At 39.2% G+C, this 26,996-nt stretch overlaps 1 protein-coding gene across 2 annotated transcripts in view; it reads left to right on the top strand.

The window, feature by feature from the left end:
• ARID5B (AT-rich interaction domain 5B) overlaps nt 1-26,996 on the top strand; it is a 209,840-nt gene that overhangs the window by 62,644 nt on the left and 120,200 nt on the right. The window lies entirely within an intron of this gene.

Here is a 26,996-nt window from a genome sequence, read left to right as displayed (position 1 = left end):
CATATTGAGTGACTAAATATTTTGTGCCCGACCCTGAACTTACAAATATAAAATTATCATGTAGAATGCCTGCCCTCAGCTTAACTTTTGGCTTTATCCTGCAATGGGAGGAAGTCCGTTGGTATCATGGCAAAGAATGAAACAATTCACCAGGTCTGAAAATCAGGAGAACCTGAATTCAAATCTGGCCACAGACACTTAACACTTCCTTAACTGTGTGACCCTGAGCAAGTCACTTAATCCCAATTGTGAAATAAAGAAAGAAAAAAAAAAGAAAGAAAGAAAAAAAGAAAGAGAAAAGAAAAAAAGAAAAAGAAAAAAACAATTCCTACTCTCAAAGAGCTTACAGCCTAATAGGGAAGATAAATACTCATTTTCTCCATTAATTATCTCATTTATCTATTTTTGTCTCTGTTTGCTTGTGGCCTCCCCCATTAGGTTGAAAGCTCTTCGAAAGCATGAACTATCTTTTGCCTTTTTCTGTAGATACTTAATAAATGTTTGTTGATTAATAAACACCACATACATCTCATTTCCCTCCACCCCTTTCGTTTTTTCTTTATCTGGTGGCTATGCTATTTTCAGAAAAATGAGGAAAATGTCAGACTGGGAAAAATCTTTCTACCTTCTGTGTACCAGGATGTAGGTTCAAAAAGAAAGGGAGGAGGGGGGAGTTCTTAAAGTATAGACATGGCCAATCCCAGCCTGGGATTTGTCTACATCACTTAAATTTTGTGATCTTGGAAATGAGTAGATGCCCGCCCCTGACTCTGGATTTTGAGGGTGGGACAGCAAAGGAAAGTTCCCATGATTTCCCTTGCTTAATCCAAGGTTCCTCACTCCAAAGGTCACTAACTACACACTAATAAGTAATGAGACTAATGAAAAGCCTGGGCTAGAATCAAGAGACCTGAGTTCCAGTACTGCTTTTCTGGCTAATCATTCCATCTCTTTGGTCTGTAATATAAGGAAATCAGATCGAAAGATTAATGTGAATGCTTAATACATTTAATTATTCTGTGAGGCAGTATCTCCCAAGAGTTAGAGAACCCAGCAGCCTCTGAGTCCAGACAAGCTGGTTCAAAGGCCACGTCTGAGCCGGACTACCCTCTATTTCTCTTGTTGGTGTTCCACGCCATTCTCATCAATCAAATCTTTATTGAAAGTCTGCTGTGGGCCAGGAGCAGGGGCTCCAAATGCAAAAAAAAATCAACAATCCCTACTAAAAGAACCTATATTCTAGTGGGGGAAACGGTACCGTACGTAACACAAAGTTAATAATTTACAAATATACCAAATAGTACATAGTTAAGTCAACATAAAGAAATTGGAGAGGGAGGGGCCAGCAGCTGGGGGCGGTGGAGGAGACCTGGAAGGCTTCACAGATGGTGCAATCCAAAGAAGGCAGATACCTGGATTGGTGGAGGGAGGTTCCTCATCTGGGAGTTCCCCATAGTCCCTGGGATTCTGTAACTCCATCAACTCCCCCAGTGGCCAGGCGGCATAATGACTCAAACATGAACCTGAAGTCAGAAAGACCTGAGCTCAAATGCAGCCTCATTACTTATTAGCTTTGTGATCCTGGGCAAGTCACTTAAGCCTGTGTGCCTCCGTTTCCTCAGCTATAAAACGACCCTGATGATAATTGTACCTTCCTCCCAGGATCTTGTGAGGATCAAGTGATATTAATAGTTAAGTGCCTGGGTCATAGTAACAATGTATAAATATTAGTTGCTGATCTTACTGTTAATATTATTACTGATATTATGAGTTTATTGTTTTGTTTTTCTGGTTACAAAGTACATAGAGCGTTCCTTCTCTGTTCCTTTAGACTCTTTTCCATTGTACAGGGGACAGAATGCTCGTCTTAGAGTCAGGAGGCAACTGGGGATTATTTGCATAACATTGTGAAGATCAAATAAAGCGACTCAATGTGACCTATTTTGTTTAAGTCTTAAAGAGCTGTATCAGCTATTGTTATTGTTGTTTATCCTTCATTCTCCAAGAGGTGACGCCATGACATGCAAGTGAGTTGGATTTAAGTGAGGGAGGGCTGTGCAAAGTCACTGGACTCGCTTTCTCCTCCGGAGCCATCCAGTGGCAAAACATAGATCAGGATGGCTGGAGACGAGTGTTGTTATTGTTCTGATGGAAGCCGATCCTGCTCCCAAATTAGGGAATAGTGCCCAATTAATTTGACTCTGACGCTCTTGAAAGCTACTGCAACTCGCTTTGAACCATGAAAATATATCTTGTCATCAATCAGTCAGTCGATTTGAAAAGCTCCTACTGTGTGCCAGGAACTGTCTTTGGTGGTGGGGATCCCGAAACAAAGGATGGAACAAACAAAACCCTCCTCTCGAGGAGCTCATTTCCGTCGGTGGAAGTTTTTTTTGGGGGGGGAGGGGGGATGAGTTCTTTGTGAAGAGAGTATTTTGTAAACTTTAAAGTACCATATAATATGCGAGCTATTATCATGAAATTACCCAGAAATTGGATTTTCCACTTCCAGTAGCTCTTGAGTTTGCCATGAAAATTCAGATGAATTTAGCTCTTAATAAAATGAGCTGTTATTCTTCTAGCTGACCTCTGCCCTCCTTAGAACCATTACTTTATGAACGACCAGAAGAATCAGCCTTTGCTTTGGGTGGGGGAAGAGGAGGAGGGGGAAGGAAGGCTTTTAATCCTTTAACTTATTGATTTGATGTATTCATGATTTTATCTAAAGAGTATGGTTTACCAGCCATTGTGGTGCTGGGATTAAGTGCCAATAAAATGCTTTGGGCCTTAGAAAACAAAATGAGATATTCATGCAGCGAGTTCTGTTAATTCTTCTTCTTTTCCACTTCATGACAGTATTTCAAATAATTAGGTTGATTTATGATTACAGATACTTTTAAGATGTAGGATCCTATAACAATACGGTGCCGGTTTATTGTTTCTGGCCTTATCCAATTATAAAATTGAGTTTAGTCGTGTAATGATGTTCCAACCGAAATATCAATCATGGGGAATGGAATTTTGTGATATATACAGGGAGACTGGTTCGAGCTGTACTCTTAAAGGCACGGCCACATCTGAATATGCTTAGTTAACTTTGCTCTGAAACATGGAGGAAACCATGAAACTTGGCTAAATTTAGCCCTCTGCTTCTAATATGGACAAGGCACATGCCTGGTGACAGCAGAGGGACAGCATTTGACGGCACGCAGAATATGATAGACTAGAGTAATTATTTCCGCACGAAAATGAACACCCTACATTATTTGTACAAATAGTACCGAGTCATTATTTGGCCGCGCCATTGTAATGAAATAATAAAGATCATCTTTAATTTAAAACCGTATCCCCCAAGGTCTTCCTTCTCTCTCTCTCCTTTTTTTTTTTTTCTGAGCCTTTTTTGGCTACTAAAACAAACTTAATTTGCTGCTACAGTTAACAGCATTTGGGGGGTGGGGAGGGAGAGGACAGGAAAGCAGAGAGAGAGAGAGAAAGAGAGAGAGAGAGAGGGAGGCAGGCAAAAAAAAATCTTTTCTTTGTTCCTTTCCATTACTCCAACATTCCAGAAAGCGTGATAAGGACATGTGAGAAGGGAATGTTGAAATAAGTCACCTATTGTACTATTCTTTACATATTGTTTGCATAACAGTTTATTTACAATAATTTGAGTAATCTCAGAGTTCCTCTGAAAGGCGTTTTTTTGGCCTGGAGAAGAAGTACAGCTTTAAGATATTTCTCCTAAAATAAATTTGAGACGGCCTCATTTATAGTCAGCAATGCCTTGATTACTTGCAGACATACTGGAAATTTACATGCGCTTTTCTCCATTATAAAACACTGATCTGCTCATATCATTAGTTCCCTCATGACTAGCGTTTGGCTGGCAGCCAAGCAGGCTAAATCTGTAGTTGTAAATCGTGAGTTGAAATAGCAGAAAGTGGATTTGTAACTTAAAAAGTGTAAACAGTTTGGAAAATGAAGTAATTTTAGAGTATGATTGATTGCCTTGTGATTCTACTTTAAATTAGCCTAAGGTCTCCAGTGCAGATATGTGCCCGAACTGCTTATTATACATTTTCCCTTTTCTGTGGAATAATAGCATTGTTGGTAGGCTTTTTAAACAATGTATGCATCTCCTAGAGTGACCTTTTAGGAAATGAATAGTTTTATTGTGTGTCTATTACTTTGCCTGAAACAACATTTTTGAGTTATTAATTTGACTTGTTCTATAAATAAAAAATTCAAAATGCAAAGCAGCTGCATTATACAGAGTACACTCTATCAGACTCGTACGCCAGAATGGCTATTGGAGATTGATCACCCACGGTACAAATAGTTTCTTTGGTGATAAATTAATAATGTTTTGTGGAGCCTGTAGTTACTGAAGATTAGTCCTTGAATATTATGGGAGCCAAAAAAAAAAAAAAATTACCATGACTCTCAGGCAAAGTGATTGTTGATCTTCTGGGGGGTGGGGTTGGGTGGGGCTGGTTTTTATCGAGAATCCTAGGTCACCGAACGGCACAGATAAAAATTTGAACTGGACCAGTGGCCTCATTTTGGGGTAATAGACACAGTTCTAGACTCCCGGGCACATGAATCTTAGTGCTGAATTTTCTGAATGACTCATTTGGGTGCCGACTTGATGTAGTCTTCCCCATTCTTTGCATTCAGAAAGATATCTTGTATTGATACCAGAAATATTTTTTTTGCCACAGGGAAACAGGCGCTACAGAGCATATTTTTCATTATTATTGGTTAGTCTTTTCTGCTTTCTAAATATTAATTCTTACAGTGCCTCTATGCAGAGCTAGTACTTGGGGATAGGCAAGGTAGCAGCCATTTACAATGCCATAAGGGACACTTTTAATACAACTTTTAATAAATGCACATTTTTTTTCTTGGTAGAAATTTCCACTCTCCATGACATGAGGGTATTTATTTATTTTTTTATTGGAAAAAACAAATTACAGGTCCATCTTTGCACATTTATATTAACTGTACCCCATGCCTCAAATGCATTCCCTTCTTACTGCCATTTTCTATGATCCCCTGATTTTCTTCATGGTTCAGCTAAGAGGTCACCATCCACATGAAGCCTTTTCCAGATCTTCCCCTAGTTATTAGTGACCCTCCTCTTCCACCTCAAAAAAATCACTGTCTATTTATACATTACCTCTCCCTACAAAACATAAATATCTTGGGAGAAGTGCTTTTGTTTTTGCATCCCCAAAGCCTAGCATGTAGTAGGTACTTAATAAGTGTTTGATGATTGATGGATGGATGTTTTCTGAAAAGGCTTGAAACCTGGCATAGGTGATAATATGAACTTTTAAAACCTATATTATATTACTTGTTGTCTTGGGGAGGAGGGAGGAAGGGAGAAAGGGAGAAAAATTTGGAATACAAAGTTTTACAAAAATGAATGTTGAAAACTATCTTATCTATTTGGAAGAATAAAACATTGTTGGGAAAAAAGATAATGAGGTGAAAGGGGCACATTTTCCAATGATAAAGGAAGCAGAATTTTTAAAGAAGAGATTTTTGTTGATATCTTTTGTTTTTTTTTTGTCACTTTGATTTCCCCTTATATTCTTCTACCTTCCCTCCCAGAGAGCTATCCCAGAGAGTTTAAAACAAACAAAAATAAAGAAGTTTTAAATGCTAGATAGCATCGTAGATAGAGTACCGGCCCTGAAGTCAGGAGGATCTGAGTTCAAATCAAGCCCCAGACACTTAGTACTTTCTAACTGTGTGACCCTGGGCAAGTTACTAAACTCAATTGTCTCAGAAAAAAGAGTTTTAAATAAAAGAGAAAAAAATAGCAAAATTAAACCTTATATCAGGAAAAACAAATGAAATGTTTCACATCCTTGGTCTGCCTACCTCTGAAAAGGAATTGGGGGGGAGCCCTTTTTTCTCTTGTTTATTGTAATTTCACACCCTTCTTTTGTGATTATACCATTGTTGTGGTCATTGCATATATGGTTATTCCTGTCTTTGCTTACTCTACTTTCAGTTCACACCAGTCCTTCTGTGCTTCTCTGTATCCATCCATTTGTCACTTCTGACATATAATATTACATTAATTTATATGCCTCAGTTCATTTGGCTACGGAAGCCCAAATTTTAGCCTCGTCTTGGAAGCCAAAGTTTCCTACCCCACCTTTTCCCCAGGAAATAGTCGTTAGGTTCCATATCACAGATGAGGAAATTATCCTGTAGGGAGTTTTGATAACTTAATTTCTGGACCATCATGGATGGTGTTAAGTATAAACAATGTATTTTAGCTCATAAAATATACATTAAGTGGCAAAGTACAGTGCTGGGTGGTGGGGAAATACCAAGTTTGGAAAAGGTATGGCCTTGCTTTCTTGCAACTTACAGTGAGTCTACCTATAGATAATAGCAACTCCAACTAAACCTCCTTAAATAAGCTTTTTATCCCTAAAATGTTATAAAATAGGCAGAAGGAAGGTCACTTATTCTAATTTTCACTGTTTCTGAGAGAAGTCTGAAAGAAGCAAACAGGCTGGCACAAGGCGAAGGCTGGCAGGGCCCATAAATTTGTTTCAAGCACTAGATACTCAGTCTTCTTCCAGAGAAATATAGAAGCCATGGACAACTCTGGCCTAATGTAAAAGTTTTCAAGCTGAACTCTAGGGAGGAAGTGATTGGCCATTTCTAACAATATCATTTCACAAAATGAGAAAAAGCATTTGGGGGAGAGGGGAGAGCTATCGAAAGTTTGGTATAAGAGCCAGCCTCGCCAGGTCGCTCAGAGAGTATTTTATGTAGATACGTCAAGAAGAGCATCAAAAGTGAACAAAAGAGCGGGGACCTGCAGGTGTTTCTAGAATGATCTTTGTCCTAGTTGATAATAAGGGGACCACACTACATTTTACTTCTTGTCCCCTTGAAACTTAAATATTCTTTGTAAAGTTAAAGCAATTAATTTGATCAAACTGGGGAGAGTCCCTCAACCTGACCAAATATAGACAAAGAAACTTCTGAGTCTAATTTTAAAGGCATTTGTGGATTAATTTCTGGTTATCCCAAAGAAAGAGTGCAAAATGTCCCAAATTTTGCCAACAAAATAACAACCACAATAACAGTGTTTTGAAGTTTACAGAGAGCTTTATGTAAATCATGGGGAGGTAAGTACTGCCAGTATTTCTATCCCCATTTTACAGATGAGGACAATTGAAACTCAGAGGAGTTAAGTGTCTTGCCTGTGCTCACATTGCTAGAACTTGTCAAAGGTGGCATATGTACCCACGTTACCCTGACTTCAAGGCCAGTCATTTTTCTTCACTAGGCTAAAAAAAGGCAGTCAAGATTTTAGCAGTAGTTAATCTTTGTGCCTATTTTCTTAGCTCTGCAGTTTTTTTTTTTTCTTAATGAGAATGGTCTCTATTCACATTAAAGATATCCTTGACAAAAGTAGGAGAAGGCTGCTGGCAGGCTTTCACAGACAATTTTCTCCAGCAGACCACATTGTTATAGTTATATACCTGACTTGGGGAGAGTCAGTGGGACATAATGAGAACATACTATCAGAGCTGGAAGACTTGGGTCAAGCTTAGTCTCTGACTTATCCTAGCTGTGTGATTCGGAACCTTTCTGGATTCTGAGTAAGTCTTTAGGGCCTTTAAGGGTCAGAGAAGGTACCAGCCTGCATTTGTGAAGAGAGATCCCTCATGTGGAAGTTTCCCGTGCCTATAAAATCACAAATACAGTCCTGAGCCCTGTAGCTAATTTTTGAGGAATAGGGAATGAAAGGTTCCTTTGTATGTTTGGGTTTTTTTTTTAAATCATTGGAACAATATAAAACTGCAAACATGGTGTCCCTTACCCATTTGTTAAATTTTCGGAAAGCTGTATGACAGATACTATTATGAGGATAACTTGATTTAGTGAAATAAATGCATGAACCAGGGCGACCTCTGCTCCTCTGATGTTCTTCAGTGCCCTCGAGTACCGTGCAAGATCCAAGTCGTGGAATCTCCATTGGGAGCATGTCACTTATGACTATTTATGATACAGTGTGAATTTCAGGAAGCCCCCAGAACACAGATATCCATAATCAACTTGAAAAAGATCTGTGTAACAATTCATGTTTGAAAAACAAAGTGGATGAAAGAACCATTCATAGTTAAAAAAACAAAAGTGGATGAAAAATTCATATTGTGTTACCTATATTGAAACTAGAGGGATAACTCTGTAAGTTACTTCATCGGCACATATATAACATAGACAGGAATTTCTCTGAACGACGATGAGGAAATAAGGAAATAAAGCTAAACTGTTTTTGGAAATTACTCAATTCTTTTAGTAATCCCTGGGCCAGGATCACATAGGTCGCAAAGGCGGGACGTTTGGCCACCGGTAGGTGGTATAACGATATTGATAAGATCACAAATAATCTAAATTTCAAAAGGATGATGAATAAGCTCTTAAGCATACACAACTTCTCTGAATGTGTTCTTTAGAAAAAAGGGAGAGAGGTCTTAGAAATGATTGACAGATAAAGAAAAAAAAAAGTAGCTGAAAATTTGCATTGGCTCCTGCTCTATCTTCATAGCCCAGAGGGAACCGTGTTCAATTTCCAAGATACTTAAAAGGTTTTTATGTTATTGGCAAAATGATTGAGGAAATGTTTATTGTTAAATAGGTAGAAAATGTCACTCTCATATATCTTGGAATAGAAAAATTAGCTCTTTCAAAGTGTTTCCTTTGGAAATAAATTCTCAAATTGGTAAAAATAACAATGAAATTAAGACTTCAATCTCAGAAAGCTTAAGCTCAGTCTAATTTCTTAGAGAGTTTCAATTCTTGTTCAGGGTAATGTCATTTTTGGAAAAAAAAAAGTGACCTACATCCACATCCTTTGCTTCTTGAAACCCCTTCATTGTTTCCTAGATTAGTGTTTTCCCCCAGGTGTGAAGTGTACTCAGGCATTTGGGGGACTGCGGCTAAATAGAGGTGGCGAAAGGATTGGTCACAGATTAATATAATCAAAAGCAATCTTAGCCATTGAGGCCTACCACCTTGCTTTACAGATGAAAGCACCGAGGCTCAGAGAATACTAGGATAACAGAATTGGAGAGTTGAAAGAGACCTCAGATGCCATTCAGTCCAACTCATGTGCGAAAGGAATTCCTACTGACCCAGCGTTCATTTACTCTCCGCTTGGAAAGCTCGAAGGAGAGAGGGAGTACATTCCCTCTCTGGCTTGCCCGTTCTCCTTTTGGACATCTCTTATTATTGGGAAATTTTTCCTGACATCAAGCCAAAATTTACACCTTGGAACTTCCACCTTTTCCATTTGGTTGGGCTCTCTGAGACCATATATTTCACATAGAACCCAAGTAATTTGTCCAAAGGCATCAAGTGAATTGGCGGTGGGAGCAAGGACTCACATCATAGATTTAGAACCAGAAAGGACTTTAGAAATTCATTGAGTTGAGCTCTCTCATTTTACAGATGAGGAGACTGAGTTTTAGGGACATTAAAACACGCTTGCTCAGGGTTACACAGCATGTAATTATCAGAGGTGGGATTTGAACCCAGAAAGCCCTGAGATAATTAAGGATCAGAGAGGACCTGCCCAAGATCACCTAGACAATTAAATGCAAAGGGCAGTTTGAACACAGTTCACTGTGTCTCCATTTTTTCCTCTTTCCCTATATTATGTCGTTTCCCTCGAAGAGAGCGTGTCTGGTGGTAAGCTCGGCAAGGTGAATTTCTTTTTGTCTGGGTAGGTTTGCCCTGGCTCTAATGTAATTGTAGAGTAATCAATGAAAAATTTCCTGTAGCACAACTGGAAAATAAAGAGGGGAAGCAGAGCAAATGTGGGTTGTCTTTATTTGTCTCTCTTAAACAAGGCTTCATGTTAAATCAGTTGCAAATGAAATGGATCGTATTATAACTGGGGGGAAATAGCTACCGATCTCATAAATTCATCCATCGAGGTTTCTGGTTCTGGGCCTCCTTTCAAAGGGCTCTCTTAAAATGATAATAAGCAAAACAAAGTACCTACTACCACTTAGTGGATAATGAAGGAATTATAATTGCAAAGTGAGAAGTGGCTCCCACCATCCTCTGCTGGGAAACCCCAAGCCATGTACTTTTACCCATCATGACATCAGGGTGGGGGTTCTGAGTGCTAGAGACAAGGTGCAGGATGCTGGTCTGCTTCTGTCCAAAGCCCATGCTCTTGGGAATTATCTGTCGCTCAGCAAGTGGTAGTGATGATAGCCCCCTCCCTCGCAGCATTTACTTGCCAGCCCACATGGCTACCCAGCTTTCAGCCTGTTTACTCCCGCCCCTTTAGTATTTGCAACTGTGGACGGAGAACTGCATTTGGAGCCAGTAGAGATTTGGGTTCAATTTCCAGCTCCTCCACCTACGAGCTATGAGTCAGTTGACAAGCATCCATTTAGTACTTGCTCTGTCAATAAGCATTTATAATTAAGCGTTGTCATTAATGAATCTTCCAGGAGCCATGCTAAGAACATGGGATACAAACAAAAAGACAGAAACATCATTCCTGCCCTTAAGGAGTTCACATTCTGATGATGCAACTGATGCGCCGGCTACATATATACAAGACCTATTCGGCGTGGTTGATAGAGAATCTCAGAGGGAAGGGCCTGACAGTGGGGGAGACTGGGAAAGGTCTGCCACAGAAAGTAGGATTTCATGTGACTTGTGAAAGACACTCTAGGGTAGCTGGGAGTTGGCAGGGAAGAGAAAAAGCATTCCAGGCGTGAGGTACTTTAACGCTCATTCATCCCTAAAGTATTGTCACTTGATTAGGTACCTCCTAGGAGCAAAGGACTTCATAAATGGCAGCCACAATATCAATGAACCTTTAAAATTCACAGAGTATTTTACACACATTATGTAGGAGTCCAAAGGGTATTGTCAACTCCATTTTCCAAGTGAGGAAACTGAGGTTGAAAGAGGTTCTGGGCTTTGCTGAGGGTCATATAGATATTATGTGATGAATTCAAGATTTAAACTCGGGTCTTCTTGATTTCAAATCAGTTGCTCTCTTCCCATAGGCAGCTACCAAGTTGCCAGAAGGAAGGATAAAAAATAGATCAACTCTGAATGTTGTAGTGGTGACTGTAAATTATTAAAAGTCCTGGGGAAAGACCCCAAGACCTAGAGGATTGTGGGCAAAAATGACAGGAATTGTATAGGATAAGAAGGCAAAATGGTTGGTAATTGCATTGGTGAAATGATGGAGGCTGTTATTCTTGCCATCTTCGATTGTTGCTTTGTTGGTGGCTGTTGCCTGGATGTGATAGGGCTGCACCTGAGGTGGCAGCTTCTCTTAGCCTTGAACTGGTATTTTTCTCAGGCTTCTTTTCTACTATGAATGGAGCACATGTTGTTTTGGGGAGATAGCTGTTGTTTGGGGGAGGATTTTTTTTTTAATCTCATAGGAAAAGTAAAACTTGGAAGCTCAGGAAGAAAAGAAAGTGCGGGGAGAACACATGGGTCTAAGTGAGGTGAGAACAAAAATATCGAATAACCCCCTAAGAAGTTAAGAGCCTCACTTCTTCCCTCCCTCTCCTCCCACCAGAAATGAGCCCTTTCCATCTGGGAGGCCCAGAATAGTGTCTGGTCACACAGAGATGACCTGAAAGCCAGAAGGACTTTTGCCTCGGTTAACGTTGTCTAAGATTGCATTCTTAGCCACCACATCCCCACATATGGAGATTTATAGTCCTCCCAGATTCCAAGGACATCATTCAGATGAGACACCCCTAGTCTTGTACTTGTGTAATTGTCTTCTTGGAACCTAAGGATAAGACTTTACATTTATCCCCATTAAGTGGCATCTTACTGGATTTGACCCAGCTCTCTAGTTTACATTTTGGAATCTTGACTCGGTTGTGCATTGTATTAGCTCTTCCTCCCAGTGTCAATTGGATAAATATGCCATCGATGTCTTTATCAAGTAATTGGTCCAAACGGTCAACCTTGCAGGGACTCCTTGGGCTCTCAAGGTGAATGAACCGCCTTACTAGAGAGAGTAGACAAAGGGGAATTCTGGGACGGTCTATATACCTAGAGGCTTCCAGGTTATAGGAGAAGAAGAATGAGGTCTGGGCTTGGATGAACTGTATTCAAATCTTCCACTTCATGTGACCCTGAGCAGATAACCGAAACTCTTCCATCCGCTACAGAATGAGGGAGAAAGAGTAGATCAATAGGAAAGATCCTTCCTGCTCCAGATCCAGTGATAGGCTGAGGGTGAGAGGTAAAGCTGGAATGAAGCTGGCTGCTAAAAATAATGATCCTTTTAAAAGTTATATTTTTAATTTCTGAGACAATGGCTTTGTAAGGGGAGAGGCGGAAGGAGGAGATGTAGCAAAATGTTCATTTATATCACAAAGAGGAGCGGAGGTGCTATGAATTTGCATTCTGTAGGTGCCTAATAAATTACTAGATCAAGGATACTTAAGCTTTTTGTGTGTCGTGGACCCCTTTGACAGACAGATGAAGTTTAGGGACCCCTACTTAGAATATTTTTAAATGGGTAAAATAAAATATAATGGATTAGAGTAGAAACCAATCATATTGAAAATGGAGGTTGTAGGCAGAAAACCTTGTCGATCGCATGCATTCCATTGGTAGGCTTAATAACTTTGGTAATTTTGAAGTAGTTATAAGGATAAATGAAATCCTTATAACTAAGGATAAATGAAATCTCAAGATAGCTGCAAGAATTGCAGTGTGACTTCTGTTGATGACAAAGTCACAAGAAATCGATAATACAATTGTGGTTCAGTGCCGACATTCATAATCGAAAGAAATGCTAAATTTCAGTGAGAGGTTAGTGAGAAGAAAGATATATATTCTTTCTGTCCAAGCATAAAGACCCCTTGAAATCTGTCCACGGACACTGTGGTCTAGATAGATGAATAGCACGATGACGTGACTCAATGGATAGAATACTGGAGCTTGAATCAGAAAGATCTGAATTCAAATTCTCCCTAAATAGTTATTATCTGTGTGACCCTTGGCCATCTACTCTATCCCTCTTATCTTAGTGATACTAATAGCACTCACCTCAAAGGATTAAATAAGATGATATATGGTTAAAAAAAAAAAAAAAGAAGTTTTGTCAACCTTTAAAGCATTATCCATAGGTTATTTTTATTCTGGATCCTAGTAGGATTGTGATTTGACATCTTGGTAGTTTGGGTTGTTATGTTTTCTTCCCCAGTTCCAAGCATCACTTTATCTACAGTGTTAATAAACAGGATTGACGTGCATTCGCCCAGAATCTCTGATTCCCTTGGCGTTCTGCAGACTGGACGGTAGTTTACCTACGTAGGTGTGAAAGGTCTTCAGAGGAAAGGATGGCATGTAAATTGCTGTTGAGTACTCGTGGGAGATTGAGCAAAATTACCCTCTATACTCTCTGGAAAGTCCTCAACTCTTGCTCCTTGCCGGGTGTCTCTGAGCGCTTGTCTGTTGCATTATGGAGGAAAGCCGTGAATGGAGGTGGAACAGCTGCCTCGTGGTAGCAAATGCTAGTATTCTTTTGTCACATGTCCACAGCAAAGAGCCTTCATTCAATTCCACACCAAGGTTGGTTTTTAAAGAGTTTTTCTAACTTGTCTCTGAAGAACTCTGCTTGAAACAAATGGTATTTAAAAATGTTGGGATTTTTTTCAGGGTGGGAAATCTTATTTAAAATAAGCCAGTCTTAGCAAAATGTAATCATTCTCACTTCTCTGTGTGTTGGAAAAAGTAGTGTCACGGTTGAAGAGTTGGGGCTAGAATTGGCTGATTATTTTTTTACACACAACTAGAGACTTGCCTGTGTGTTTGAACTTGTAAACAAATGGTATATCATAGGGAAGATAGATTTTGTTTCTGTCCTAAGTAAGTTTTACCCAAGAAGAATGGATGTGGTGACCGTGTTCCTCTGGGACTACAAGAGTTGGTGTAGTCAAAAATATTAATTGGCTCATTTCCTAGACTCTTAGAAGTAAGGATCAACAAGAACCTGGAATCATCTAACCAGTTAGGATGTTGATGTCTAGAGAAGAAAAATAGCTTGTTGTGTGGCGTAATAGAACTCTCAGTGGTGCTTTGTGAGTTGGAAGATGTGGGTTTGAGTTCTGCTTTGGAGGGAAGGGACCCATGTCTGATAGTATTTTGCTGCAAGTGAGGGGTAGGGAAGTATTTATTTGTTGATTAAATATCCTTCCCAAGCATATGGGGCTCAGAGATAAGAAGAGCTATATGAAAGTGTTTTACTAATAGTAGTAGAGTGAGGTACATTGTAGCTAGATAATGTTTTGGGGGCTTGATGATTTAGAAATAACCAAATTCAAACCCAGTGCCCATTAGGCATGGAAAGAGGGGGAGAAGAAAGAGAAAGGGAAGGAGGAAGGGAAGAAGGAAGGAAGGAAGGAAGAAAGGAAGGAGACAAGAGGAGGGAAAGAGGGAGAGAAGGAAGGAAGAAAAGAAAGAAGGAAGAAAGGGAGGAAGGAAAGAAGGGAGGAAATAAAGGAAGAAGAGAAGGAAGAAAGGAAGGGAGAGTAGGAGGATAAAAAGGAAGGAAGGGAAGGAAAGAAGGAAGATCTTTTTGGGAAGGGCCTCAGTTTGGGCATGATAACTAACCAAATTTATTCAATGCTGTTATTATAGCAGAAATGAAAACTTTGAAAATTGAAGTCCCTTACTCAGTCATGCAGAGAGAAATACAGGAGACTGGGTTACATCTAAGGTCTGATTGGACCCCAGAACCAGGACTCTCCAAAGTACCATGAAAGAAGCATTTCAGTTGGTAACAACCAGTGATTTCTCTTTGTAAACTAATCACATTAAAAAAAGTAGCAATTGTAGTAATAGCAGCAATAATAGTATCATCAGCAATAGTAGTAGCAGCAGCTTTAGTCTCTAACTCTTCATGACCCCATTACTTTATATTATCTCATTGCTTCTCAAAATTAACCCTTGAACCACACTGTTTCCCTAAAAGGGAAAGGGGAGGTATCATGGACAAAATGAGTTGGAAATTGAAGGAAAGAGGAAAATTCATGAAAGACTATTGCTCTCCCATTTCTCTGCAGAATTAAGATGGCTTTCTTTCTATGAAGGTAAGGCAAGAGAAAGGATTTTTTTTAAACTAGCAAAGGGAACAAATCTGGAATTTAAAAATGTGCAAACATGGCTGGTGTTTAAGTAGACTTGGTGGTATCTTGGGTGGCATTCAGAGCCAGCTGAAATTATCTTGATTGTGAAGAGTCTTAAATGGAACCATTCCATTGTTCCTCAAAGTCTTGCCACCAAACACTTATGCAGTTTTCCATGTTTTGCTGAGTGAGACTTCCCATTACCTGAATGTTTATTGTTCAAATCCCACGTTGGGAAATAAAATTTTAAAATAAATTTGAATTTTAGATGAGTATTGATTTCATTGTTAAAAAAAAATATCTAATACGGGGTAGCCTGGAGTCAGGAGTACTTACCTTGTTGAAGAAACTCTAGGATATTTGAAATAAAGAATGAAAATGAATCGAAGGGAACCCGATTCTTGCACACAGGCCTGATTGCATTCCCAGATTGCATCTCTGAGGCCCCACTTATTACATACAACTCTTTTGTCTGCCGTAGCATTGTAGCTTCAGTATCCAAGACAGCAGAATAAACATCTCTTTCAGAGTTGGGACATAAACTCCTTCGTTGCTCCGCGGTTTCTAGAATGCCCTGTGTTCAAAAGCAGGTTTTCGCTTTGTACCTTCTGGAGGCTCACCTCACATTATTGATATAGGGCAGTGTAGGAGAAAGGGCCACTTTCTTAGCTCAAGAAGACTGGGGCTCCAGTGTCATCTCTGACTCTTAACTAGCTCTTTGGCCCTGGGAAAGTCATATACTCTCCCTGAATTTCATTTTCTTCCATTGTAAAATGGAGAAAGTACTAGTCCCATACCCTAGCTTACAGAACTGTTTGTAGGAAGGTGCTTTGAGAACTTTTAAATTATTGTAGAGATATAAATGATTATTCAATTAGGATTTGGGGAGCACCAAATGAGAGCATGCAAATACTTTGTAAATCTCCAAATACTGTGTAAATGTGAATTATGATTGGCTGACGTAGTCCCGGTTTTTTATCATCAACGCCAGTGCCACCTCCATAAAATAGCTTTTAGTATGGTAGTCCTGTGTCAGCCTGTACCAGTCTTGTGAAATAAAATTAATTATATTGTGGAGAGGAAACTCAAAGCCAGAACAAATAGGGTTCAAGTCCCACCATTGACATATTTAGGATTTGTGAAGTTAAGGAAGTCACAGAATTTCTGAGGGCTCCAAGGTATTCTCTAAGACCCTTAACTCGCAAAATGCCTATAACCTATATCGATATAGACATTTCTTTATCTAGGGATTCTCTATATCAATGAAATCTCAGGCCCAGTCTGTGTCTCTCTCCGTGTCTCCATCTCTTTCCCCCCAGAGTGCTTATCAGCTCTTTCTCTACCATGGCTGATCATGGCATGTACCATTATGCACTCAGGGGTGAGATTTTTGGAAGCAAGTGGTGGCCAAAAGAAGTCACTATTTTGTAATACAGAGAAAAAAAGGAAATATGAGCAGCTATCCTGATGTATGATTGGAAGAATGGCCTTCTTTGGATGACCACTTATTACCAGAATCTTGTTTGAAAATTAGGCTCGCTAAGTAGTTATGGATGTGAATGGCTGTGGGGATGAGCTTCAGAAGCACTAACCTGGATCATCAATATACCAGTGGGAGTAGAGCAAGGGCAGCTTAGAGGTTAAGGAAAGGGTACCAAAAGTAACTTAGATCTGACCCAGATGGTGACCGTGAGACCTGAGAGCAAAGCCTTATTTAAAAGTAAGAATGAAGGCGTGAGCCAATGCCATGATGACTCCTGAGAGAGCTGCTCACCCACTGCATGTGCAAGGATCTCCTGAGCTGGATTTTACTCTGTCGAAGTTTCTGGGCTCTTTCCCTTCCCTTAAGTTTTGATGCCTCCTTTGAAGGAGTATCTCCTTTCTCTTTTCTATGTAGATATGTCAGTGGTCCTATCTATGGTACTAAATTCCACTCATAAAAACAATAAATAAAAGTGAATATCCACTAATTAAACCAGGTAGCACTGAGGTGGAGAGCACAAGGCTTGGAGTTAGGAAGACTTGAGTTCAATCTGGCCTCAGACACTGATTCACTGTGTGACCCTGGACAAGTCACTTCACCTTATTTGCCTCAGTTTCCTCTTTTGTAAAATGAGTTAGAGAAGGAAATGGCAAAGCACTTAGAAAACCCCATTGGAGTCTTAACAGCAAATAAATGTTTGTTGACTGACTTTTCATAATAAGACTAAGATATTTTAATTTCTAACATAGTAAATATTAACAGAAATAATCCAAACCAAAAAAAAAAAGTTATTTAAAGCCCCCATTTTTTTTAAGTGTAAAAAGGTCCTGAGATCCAAAATTCTGAGAACCACTGACCCAATTCACACTTTTCTCATTATACCAATGAGACAGAACTCAAAGTGGTACCATATTAGTAAGGAATTTGAATTTGAAAGAGAATTCAAGGTCATCCCTAATGGCCCAACCTGGGTTTCCATAGAAAGGGAAGCAGGTTTTAAGTGGGGCTGGAGGGGTTGAGGCACAGTGTCTATTAAGGTTTATTTTAAATAGATGGAGTTTAAGGAATAAAAATCATTCCTAATTTAATTTTAACAGAAAATGATTTTTTTTTCATATTTTAGTTATTTTATTTTATTGTGCTAATAAGGATTTATAGGCCATAGTTAAAGTGGATGAAATACATTCTGTTGCTAGACCCGAGTCTAGGTGGGGGAAATCCCTCTGATTTTATTCTCATTCTGAAACTCAATTCCTAATAATTTTAAGAATGGGGGTGGGGGTAGCGACGTATAGAGGAGCTATTATTTCACACTCTATAGTATAATATAAGTAAAATGCAAGCATTTACCAGTACTTAGCTGAAATTTGTGGGGTGTACTTCAAATCTACAACTTGAAAAGAAACTTAGGGAGTGCCATTTGAAACCAGAAATTTGGTTTTCACAGTTACCTATTGAACCAGATCCTTGGGGTTTCTTGTAATTACCAACGGTACCATGGGGTCCCTGGCAGTTGATAGGGGAAATCAAGAAACAGCCAATGGTTTCCTGCCTAAGCGCTTCTCAGATTCTTGCCAGACACCCCCCTTCTATCCCAATGGGAATGTCCATTGATCGATCCTATCCTAGAATCATGGATCCGAGAGTCAGAGCTGGAAGGGATTTGGTCCAATACCTCCCTGTCCCCATTCTACATTCTGACCAAGAGAAATTAAGTGACTCGTCCATGTCAAACATATATTAGAGGATAGAGAAAAGATTTAAAAACCAGGTTCTGCCTCTGGAGAGTCAATGATCTTTTCATTGTCCATCCTGGATGTCTAAGGCTTAGAGTGTTTACTATTTTCAGTCACCAGTGTTTCCAAGGAAAAAAGGTATTTATTTTCCTTTTCAGATTGTACATTCAAATGATTGTGGATGATTATACCATCTGTTCTCTTGGTCTTCACTCAATCCTTCTACATAGACACTTTGAATAGAGAACAATCCAGGGCTACTCCAGGTGCCTCTAGATACTTATTTATTCACTGTTTTCAGCTCATACTGTTAATCCACTTTTGCTGGCTATTAATATCCACTTATGCTTCTATCTCTCAATGATTGAGCATGAAACTACCCAGATGGGCTCCTGAGTTGATGTCACATTTTGTGGGGGTCCCTTTTTTTTTTTTTAACACTTGTCACTGGGTGGAATTTATAGAATAGGCAGGGACCCGCTTATGTAGTCACATCCAAAGAGACGAGAGGTATTCATTTTGGAAGCATCGGCAGCAACTGAATGTCGAAGGGAAAGCCCAACCTGGCACTGAGTTAATTCGGCACAGTGACTGACTGTGAGGAGCATCCAGAAAGCCAGTTGGCAATCTCTACATATGAAGGTCTTGTCTGTTGAATTATGATTCAGGGCAGGGCCCACCCCATCTCTGTCACTTTACAAATGAGGAAACTGAGGCACGGAGGTTTTGTAATTCCCCTAAAATCACACAGGTCCTATTTGGGGAACACCTTTTTCTCTTTCCTTTATTCACAGGCATTTAGAAATCTCTAGGAGAACATTGATTTGGGTACTACAGAATTAGATAAAGATATAAAAGTAGAGCATTTGAATGAATTTTTAACATTACTTTTCATATCTTTTATGTTGGTGGGATGGGTTGGAACAGAGAAAGGGAAGAAAAATAAATGTGACATTGTAGAAGTGAGACGCCCGATGAGAGCATGGAACTTTTATCCTCCTGTCTATCTGTCATCAGCTCCCTCCCTCCCAGCTCTTAAAAGGTAGAGCCTATCCAGAGCATCAGCTCTAAAATAATGTTCTTCTCCAGTGCGCTCTGCACATTAGAAAGTGTTGGAGTTCTTATGTGATTGTTTCAGGAGGTTGAAAAGCGGCTTCAGTCTTCCGTCAGGTTAGAAGTATCTCTTTCTTTCAGATGTTAAACTAATTTTAGGATTGTGCACTCTGCAAACACACACACAGAGCACAGCACAAACCTTTCTGAGTGCCCACTGTTTTTCTGGAATCATGACAGAAAGAGCAGTGGTTGGTTTGTGGGAATGGCTCAGTTTTGTAGCATCATATCCTTGACTTTTGAGGAGGACTTCCTTTGCCATCTCTGAGACACGTTTCTGTCTTACTTTGAATGGATTTTTATCACTCACCAAAAGCAAAATACGGTGATCGGGAGGTCGCTCCACAAAAACAGCCCCATTGAAAGGATTGCCCTTGGATCCACCACATGGCTGTGTGGCTCAGAACTCCGTGATCACCGAACCATTCTGTCAGTCCTACAGATGTCCTAGAGACCTTTCCCTCTCTTCTGGGCTCAGGACTGGCTATGCGTGCTTTGTATATGAATGTGCTGTCCACACACCCAACAAGCCATTCTCTACATCTACTACTTTGATGAGATTAGACATTCTTTAAGAGCTCTCTCAGTACTAAATCCCATGAACAAGAAAGGTTGCACAAGTTAGCTTTGTCTCTCCAGTGCTTAATATAATACCTGGCATATAATAGATACTAATACTTATTTTTGATTGATTTGTTATAATAATAAGAATGATAATATTGGCTGGTATTTATAAAGAACATTAATGTTTACAAAAGCACTCTTATCTCCAAATGATAACATTGAAACAAGAAGTTAAGTGATTTGTTGTGGCTCACATAGCAGGAAGGATTTGAACTCAGTTCTTCCCAGCTTCAGGTCCTAGACTTTAACCAGTATACCACCTAGCTGCTTGATCTCAATTTTTTCATCTCTAAAAAGATGATATTGGATTAGGTAATGATGCTAATAATATTAATAGTAGTACTAATAGCCAGCATTTATGTAGCACCTACTGTGTGCCAAGCATTATACTAAGGGCTCTAGAAATATTTTCTGAATAAATTTAGTTAAAGAAGTAGATATCCCTATATTACCAAAGCATTTTATATACATGACTTTATTTGAGGTAGGTTCTATGGATATTGTTATCCTCATATTACAGATAAGGAAAGTGAAGTGGTAAAGGGACTTTCCAAAGTTACACAGATAATAAGTAGGTAGCATCGGTTTTAAATGTAGGACCTTTGACCACGTATCCTGGAGTCTTACTGCTGCCTCTTGTCTGTCACCCTCTCCATTCTTGGAACCACCTCCCTCTTCATATCTACCACTCAGGTTCCTTTGAGTTCTTAACATCATTTACCTGAATTATCTGGTGTGTTGAGAAAATTTCCCATTTCATCCATACCTCCCACTAATTCATCCCAGCAGCCAGTCTGTAAGAACAGAGAGGAGAAGCCTACTTGCAAAATGGCATATCCTTTATTTCTATTTTGTCTTCTTGGGTTGTGATCTTCTAGTAGGTAGGGAACCTACTTTTGGAATATTCTGACTACTAACTCTTGGACAAGTCATTGGCTATTACCAGGGAAGCTGGCCGGCAATTCCTTAGCTCCCCAGACAGCTGCTGAATATTTTGTTGTATGCCAGATCTCCACTGGGCAGTCGTATAAAAATGGCACCCCTTTTGTGATAAGGGTGGCTCTCTTGGATGGGAGAGAGACAAAGGAAAAACAAAAGATAGCTATTACTATTTATTTTTTCCATATAAAATTAAAAGACATCTCCAGACATTTTAAGACTGATAAGCATTTAATAAGTTTCTGTTACCTATACATGGCAGGCCTGGTGCTAGGTGCTAGAAATAAAAAGACAAAACCAACAATTTCTGTCCTCAAAGACCTCAGATTCCCTCGAGAGAAAACAACGCATCAGCCAACAGCATCCGTTCGGTGTTTATTATTTACTGGACATTGTGCGAAACACTAGTGATACAAAGAAAAGCAAAAACAACAACCGACCAACCATAAAATCCCACCCTTTTGGACTTCACGTTCTGATCGGGGAGAGAAATTTGAAAATTCCTTGGGACATACAAGACAGATGTACACATGCAGTTATGGAGTACGATTACTTTGCCCATTTTGCAAATGAAGGAACAGGCGGAGAGAATTCAATGACTTGGCCAGAGTCACACAGCTAGTGAACATCTGAGAGTCCTAGGGTTCACACTTAGGTCTTGGGGACTGCAGGTCACTGGAGCATCTGTGGTCATAAAAGTCATGAGGGACAGCTAACTCTTCCTCCTTTCCCTCTTCCCTGAGGTATAAACCCCTTCCCTTCTAACTCCAAATCATACGAACCCCTTTTTTCTCTCATTTCAAACTTCTGCAGAGATGCAACAGAAGGGAAGGGAAGGGAACGCTGGCTCGCCTTCAATAAAGATAGCCACGGTGTCTTATATTGCACAGTAGCAGCTGAGGGCAGCCAGGTTACGTTCCTGATAGCAGATCAAATTAAATGCGGAGCCCCTTATCTTCTTGGCATGGATACTGCCCCTCGATGAGCATTTATCATCAGTCATTTACTATGTGCCAGACTCTCTAGGAGTGGGAATAGAAAGACAAAAAAAAAAAATGAAGTAACCCATGCCTTCAATTCAGCAGGAAGCATTTATTAAACACCTCCTGTATACCCAGCATTGAGCGGATTAGTGTACAGGAATTTTCATTCTATCCTGGGAGACCCCATCACTTAGAGGGCCGGTTAGGTTACCGGGAACATTCTAGATTTGGTTTGTGGATCATTAAAAAGGAACCTAAGTTTCCATGGTTTCCAATGTGTGCATTTTATTTGATTGGGAAGCAGCTGAGACCCTTCCTCTCACTCCTCCCTAAGAAACACTAAGTTTTTTAGTTGGGTGACCTGGTTGTGGCTCTCACTAGCTTCTTGCCTCCTCCGTTCCTTTCCACTGTGCCCTGTTTCTCTTTAATTATCAAACCTACTGAGAAATAATCCAAAATATATTCACACTAAGGAATAAATGGCTGATAATAGTTGACAGTATTATGTCCTCCAGGCATTAATGAAGTGCATTAAGTGAGAGACATGGGAGTGTGTGTGTATGTATAGGTATATATATATATATATATATATATATATATATATTATATATATATATTATATATATATATATATATATATATATATTTTTTTTTTTTCTTCTTCTTCTTGGGAATTAGGATAGGAACAGGTGGGGAAAGATTTTTTTTTTTGGGGGGGGGAGGAGAGGAAAAAAAAAAAAGACTGAAATAATCCACATGGGAGGACATGTGTCAAAGTAGGTTTCAAAAGTCTCTTCCAGTCGTGACTCTCTGGTCTGTGTTTTTGCCTTTTTTGCCAGCTCATATATTCTCACTAATGGACCCTCCAATGACTTGTGCATTTTTTGATATAGACTTTCAATTTCATAGAAGTGAATTGTAGAGAAAACTAGACCCTCCGTACTTTAGAAATTCCATCTGAAAGCCCATATTTCTTCAGTGGATTCCGAGAGATGATGTCATAGCTGTTACTCTTCTGTCACCTTCCTTTTTCTCTCTCTCCATATTTCTGAAATGGATTCACAGGTTACAGATAGGATGCTCTATCCATCTATCCCTCTGTACCTAGCTCTTTGCCTTAGTGTGGCCTAAAACACTTAAAAAAAATTTTTTTTCCCCCAAAGAGGCCTCCTTTTTAAGATCAGGTCTGTTCAGAGCCTTGAATCTTAATTTATTTTTACTATGCATTTGGAATTTTTCTTGCTTAATTTGCTGTCCTTACACTAATCCATTTTCCCACTTTTTAAAGTTCCCCAGTGTTGTTTCTGTTGCTTATCTTAGGAAGATCTGTGTTCCCATTTATCAAAACAAATGGCAAGCTGGGGACCATTTAAAGTAGTTTTTTAGTTAATAAAACCAATCTTCTTGTTCTGTTATGTTAAAAGTACATTATCTTTTTATTGCCAACTCTATATGGCGATGTCTGTTTTCTTTCTTAGCAATTTCAGGACTGCTCCACTCACTTGCTGTGTAGAGAATTACAAAACTATTAAGGGTGGGGCAGAACCAGCTGACTTACAGTACAAACCATTTCTCAAAATAACCACAACAGTCCAATGCTGATGTGTAATTTACGTCACAGCATGTTTTTATGAAATCGTTTGTGCCGTATTCATTTAGATTCCGAGTGGAATCTTGCTCTTTCTTTCTTTTAATCAAGCATTTTGCTTTTATAAAAAAAAAAAAAAAATTATTTTCCACTCCTTGTCTTGGCCTGCCTCCAATTTAACAGCTTTGGTGAGAAAAAATAACTGATCTTTTTTTTTTTTTTCCCCCTTCTCTCTTAACAGTTTAACTGCAAGTGTATTTTCCCCTTTGATGTAGCACTAACTCGACTGCCTTGAGAGAGGTTTAGACATGTGGTAGGACACATTACACAGAACTGTAACCAAGAATTGATAAAGTTGATGAACAAATTTGGAATTTTAAACACTTGCAACCAATTCAGGCTATTTAGCTGTGTTGCTCTGGTGTATTTTCCTTTTACAAACGTCTTTCTGTATAATGTCTTGTAATTAGAACAGGAAATCATTGAGTAACTGTAAGATGAATAAGAGTACTTAGACTGAAAGGAAAATTACCTTCCGAGAAATTATATTCAGAATTTTTTTTTTTTTCCCTGCCACACGTTACTGTGTTGGTAATGATGGTAACAGCTGTAGCTACTCTTATCTGTGTTATTGTTCTGCTTTTTGTTTTCTGGATTCTGCCTTCATTTTCAGTAATATCAGAAATGAATGGACAGAAAATAGGAAACGCCTAATTATGACAAATATTCGGTGTCACAACAGAGCAGCAATTAAATGAAAACTTCAATATAATTATCAATAGCAGCAAAAACTGGAGGGAAGCCAGGTATATAAAGTTGCTGCCTCTTCTCCTAGCTGGTTGCTAGGAGCACAGGAAAAAGTATAAAGCGTTGAGAAAGGAATGTCTAATGTAATAAACTAACAGAAGGCAGCATAAATCACCGAGAGAGGAGTTCATATCGACACGATTTTACTTCAATTGGCCTGAAACTAGACATTAAGTTTTATAACACGAGCAAATTCGGCTTTGCTCTTTTAAAAATCACTCTCTGTTGTCTTTGAAGCAGTGGGGACGTTGTGTTTCAAGCATAGCTTTAATACATATTTGGAATCTTTTAAGTGAAAAATCCCTAAATGTTTGTTTCTATTGGCATCCAAATGCCTTCACCCTAATACGATTAAGACAACTAAAGGGTCGGATTCTTGGCAGATTTCTCAGTTGAGGTAATTAGGTGCAGGAAGGAACATGCATACTTTTTCCATCAGGCTCTATAAAATCCTGGCTGAAGCTTTTTTTTTTTTTTTTTTTTAAGTTAAAAAAAAAAAAACTTAACTGATGTTCGAGGTAGATTATGGTGGTTAGCAGTAACTATAATAGTATAATGTTTCTGAAACAAGCAGTCTCCCTTCGATTCTTCACACCCCCTCCCTTCCCCAAGAAGAAAAAAGTAAGTTGCATTTCTGAATCATTTTGGAAGGTATGGAAGCAGATCTCTCCTCAGGAAATCATGTTTTCAGCCACTCTGCATTTGGCCAGCTTTTGCTATTAAAAAAAAAAATAGCATTATGGATGTTTGGAAGTCAGTGCCTCATTAAGTCATTGTGTTTGCTATTTCATGCATCTCCCCTCTCACAAAGACAACTTGAGCAACACGCTATTCAGCCTGAATGCCTGCTCTTACCCTGTCCCCCCTCCCACCTCCCACTCCCCCAGCCCAGCCATGTGAATTAAGCCCTGGTATACAGTTACTGTTTGAAAAGCATGGGTGGAGTCTCCCGATGTAATTACAGTTTCTCTATGGAATTCTGTTTTGAACTTTGAAAATATATAAATAAATGAAAAAATTGACATCGAGAGAGGTTAACAAAACGTGTAATTATGATATAAGCCCTGGATTAGAGTAATTTTGGTTGAGCATTTACAAGTAGTGTACTTTAGGTATTAACTTTTAATAGGTAAAATTCTTTTTATTGAAGTTAAAACAAGGTTTAGCGATTTTTTATCTCCTGTTCACAAGCAATAATTCCTTTTTTAAAAGCAGACAGATGCAGACGGGGAGTGGGGGGAAGAAGAGTGGACATGGGAGAAAACAGATTGTTAATTAGAGAGTGGATGGTTACATTACAAGAAACTCAGAATTATATTCATTTCACATTTTCATCAGTGCCAGCGACTCCTCATTGATTATTTTCTGTTGACTAAAAAGTAGAATAATATACACAGCTCATCTAAGGGTGACCTACTGGAGTTGGGAGAAGAAAACTTCTTTTTCTCAGGCCTGTATTTTGTTAAAGTAGTGCTTTGATTTCTTTTCATATGTGGGTGTGGTTGAAAGAAAATCTCTGTTCCAGGAACACTTTGTTTGTCTTTCACTAAACAAATGTGCAATTTATCCATTCTTTATTCATTCTTAGATTTATCTGTTGGCCCCATTATGAATTGGAAAGGGGGAAAATGCACGGCAGAGCGTTTGTTGGCAGGCCTCGTTGCATGGCTAACTTTGCACTGAAGTGTTTGTTTATTATGTGTACGTATAACATGTATATGTACGTACATATGACTCACACGAGTAAGAAAAAGTAATTTGGTAAATAAGGAGTTCAGAATTTATAAGAGAAAAATTCTCTCAAGATTTTTGCCCCGTGTGCCCAGTCAAGATGCTGTGTCAGGTTTTAAAGGTTCTTAGTATCTAGTCAGGAGGAAGTGAGTTTAATATAAAGACTTAGGGTAAAATCATGGAGTCATAGAATTTTAGAATCTGAAAAGAGCTTTGAGACCATCCATGGTCTTTTCTTTTTCTGTTCTATCCCGACCCCCAAATTTATTTTATTTATAAATTGGAGATTCCCATTCATAGTCATAAGTAATTCCCTCCCTCTTCCCCCCAGGTGGAACAAATGCTTCTCTCCCATCCACAGAGAAGTGACCAAGCAGTGGCCCCCACTTCTGGGGCTTCGGGGCCTTACGCCTGCCTAGAGGGCTAATTCTTTGACTTTCTGGGGAGCCAGTGGGGTTTGGCATCTCGTTTGGTGGTTTGAGAAGTTCATGAGAACCCCCTTTGGGGAAGGACTCATTAGGAAGAAGGCTTGTCAGACTTGAACTTTGCTTTGTCCATACAGTGCCAACCCTCTGATCAGTTCTCTGGGCTCAGAAATCAGTCCGACAAGGTTGTTGATGAAATCTTGTCGACAAAACAACCGGTTGATTTAATTCTTTCCATCTGTGAACCAGTTGTTTCGGCATCACGTGACTTTGTTGGAGGTGGGGAATAATTCAGATCAATGATTATCGCCCATTTATTGAATCCCAGACCTAAAGCCGGAAAGGTACCGTTGGTTTTGTTAGAGGTTGGGAAAGTCTTTGTCAAGAAATATGGGTT

This window comes from Antechinus flavipes, chromosome 2, assembly GCF_016432865.1.
Source record: "Antechinus flavipes isolate AdamAnt ecotype Samford, QLD, Australia chromosome 2, AdamAnt_v2, whole genome shotgun sequence".
NCBI lineage: Eukaryota > Metazoa > Chordata > Mammalia > Dasyuromorphia > Dasyuridae > Antechinus > Antechinus flavipes.
This window is presented reverse-complemented; position numbering and strand designations above follow the sequence as displayed.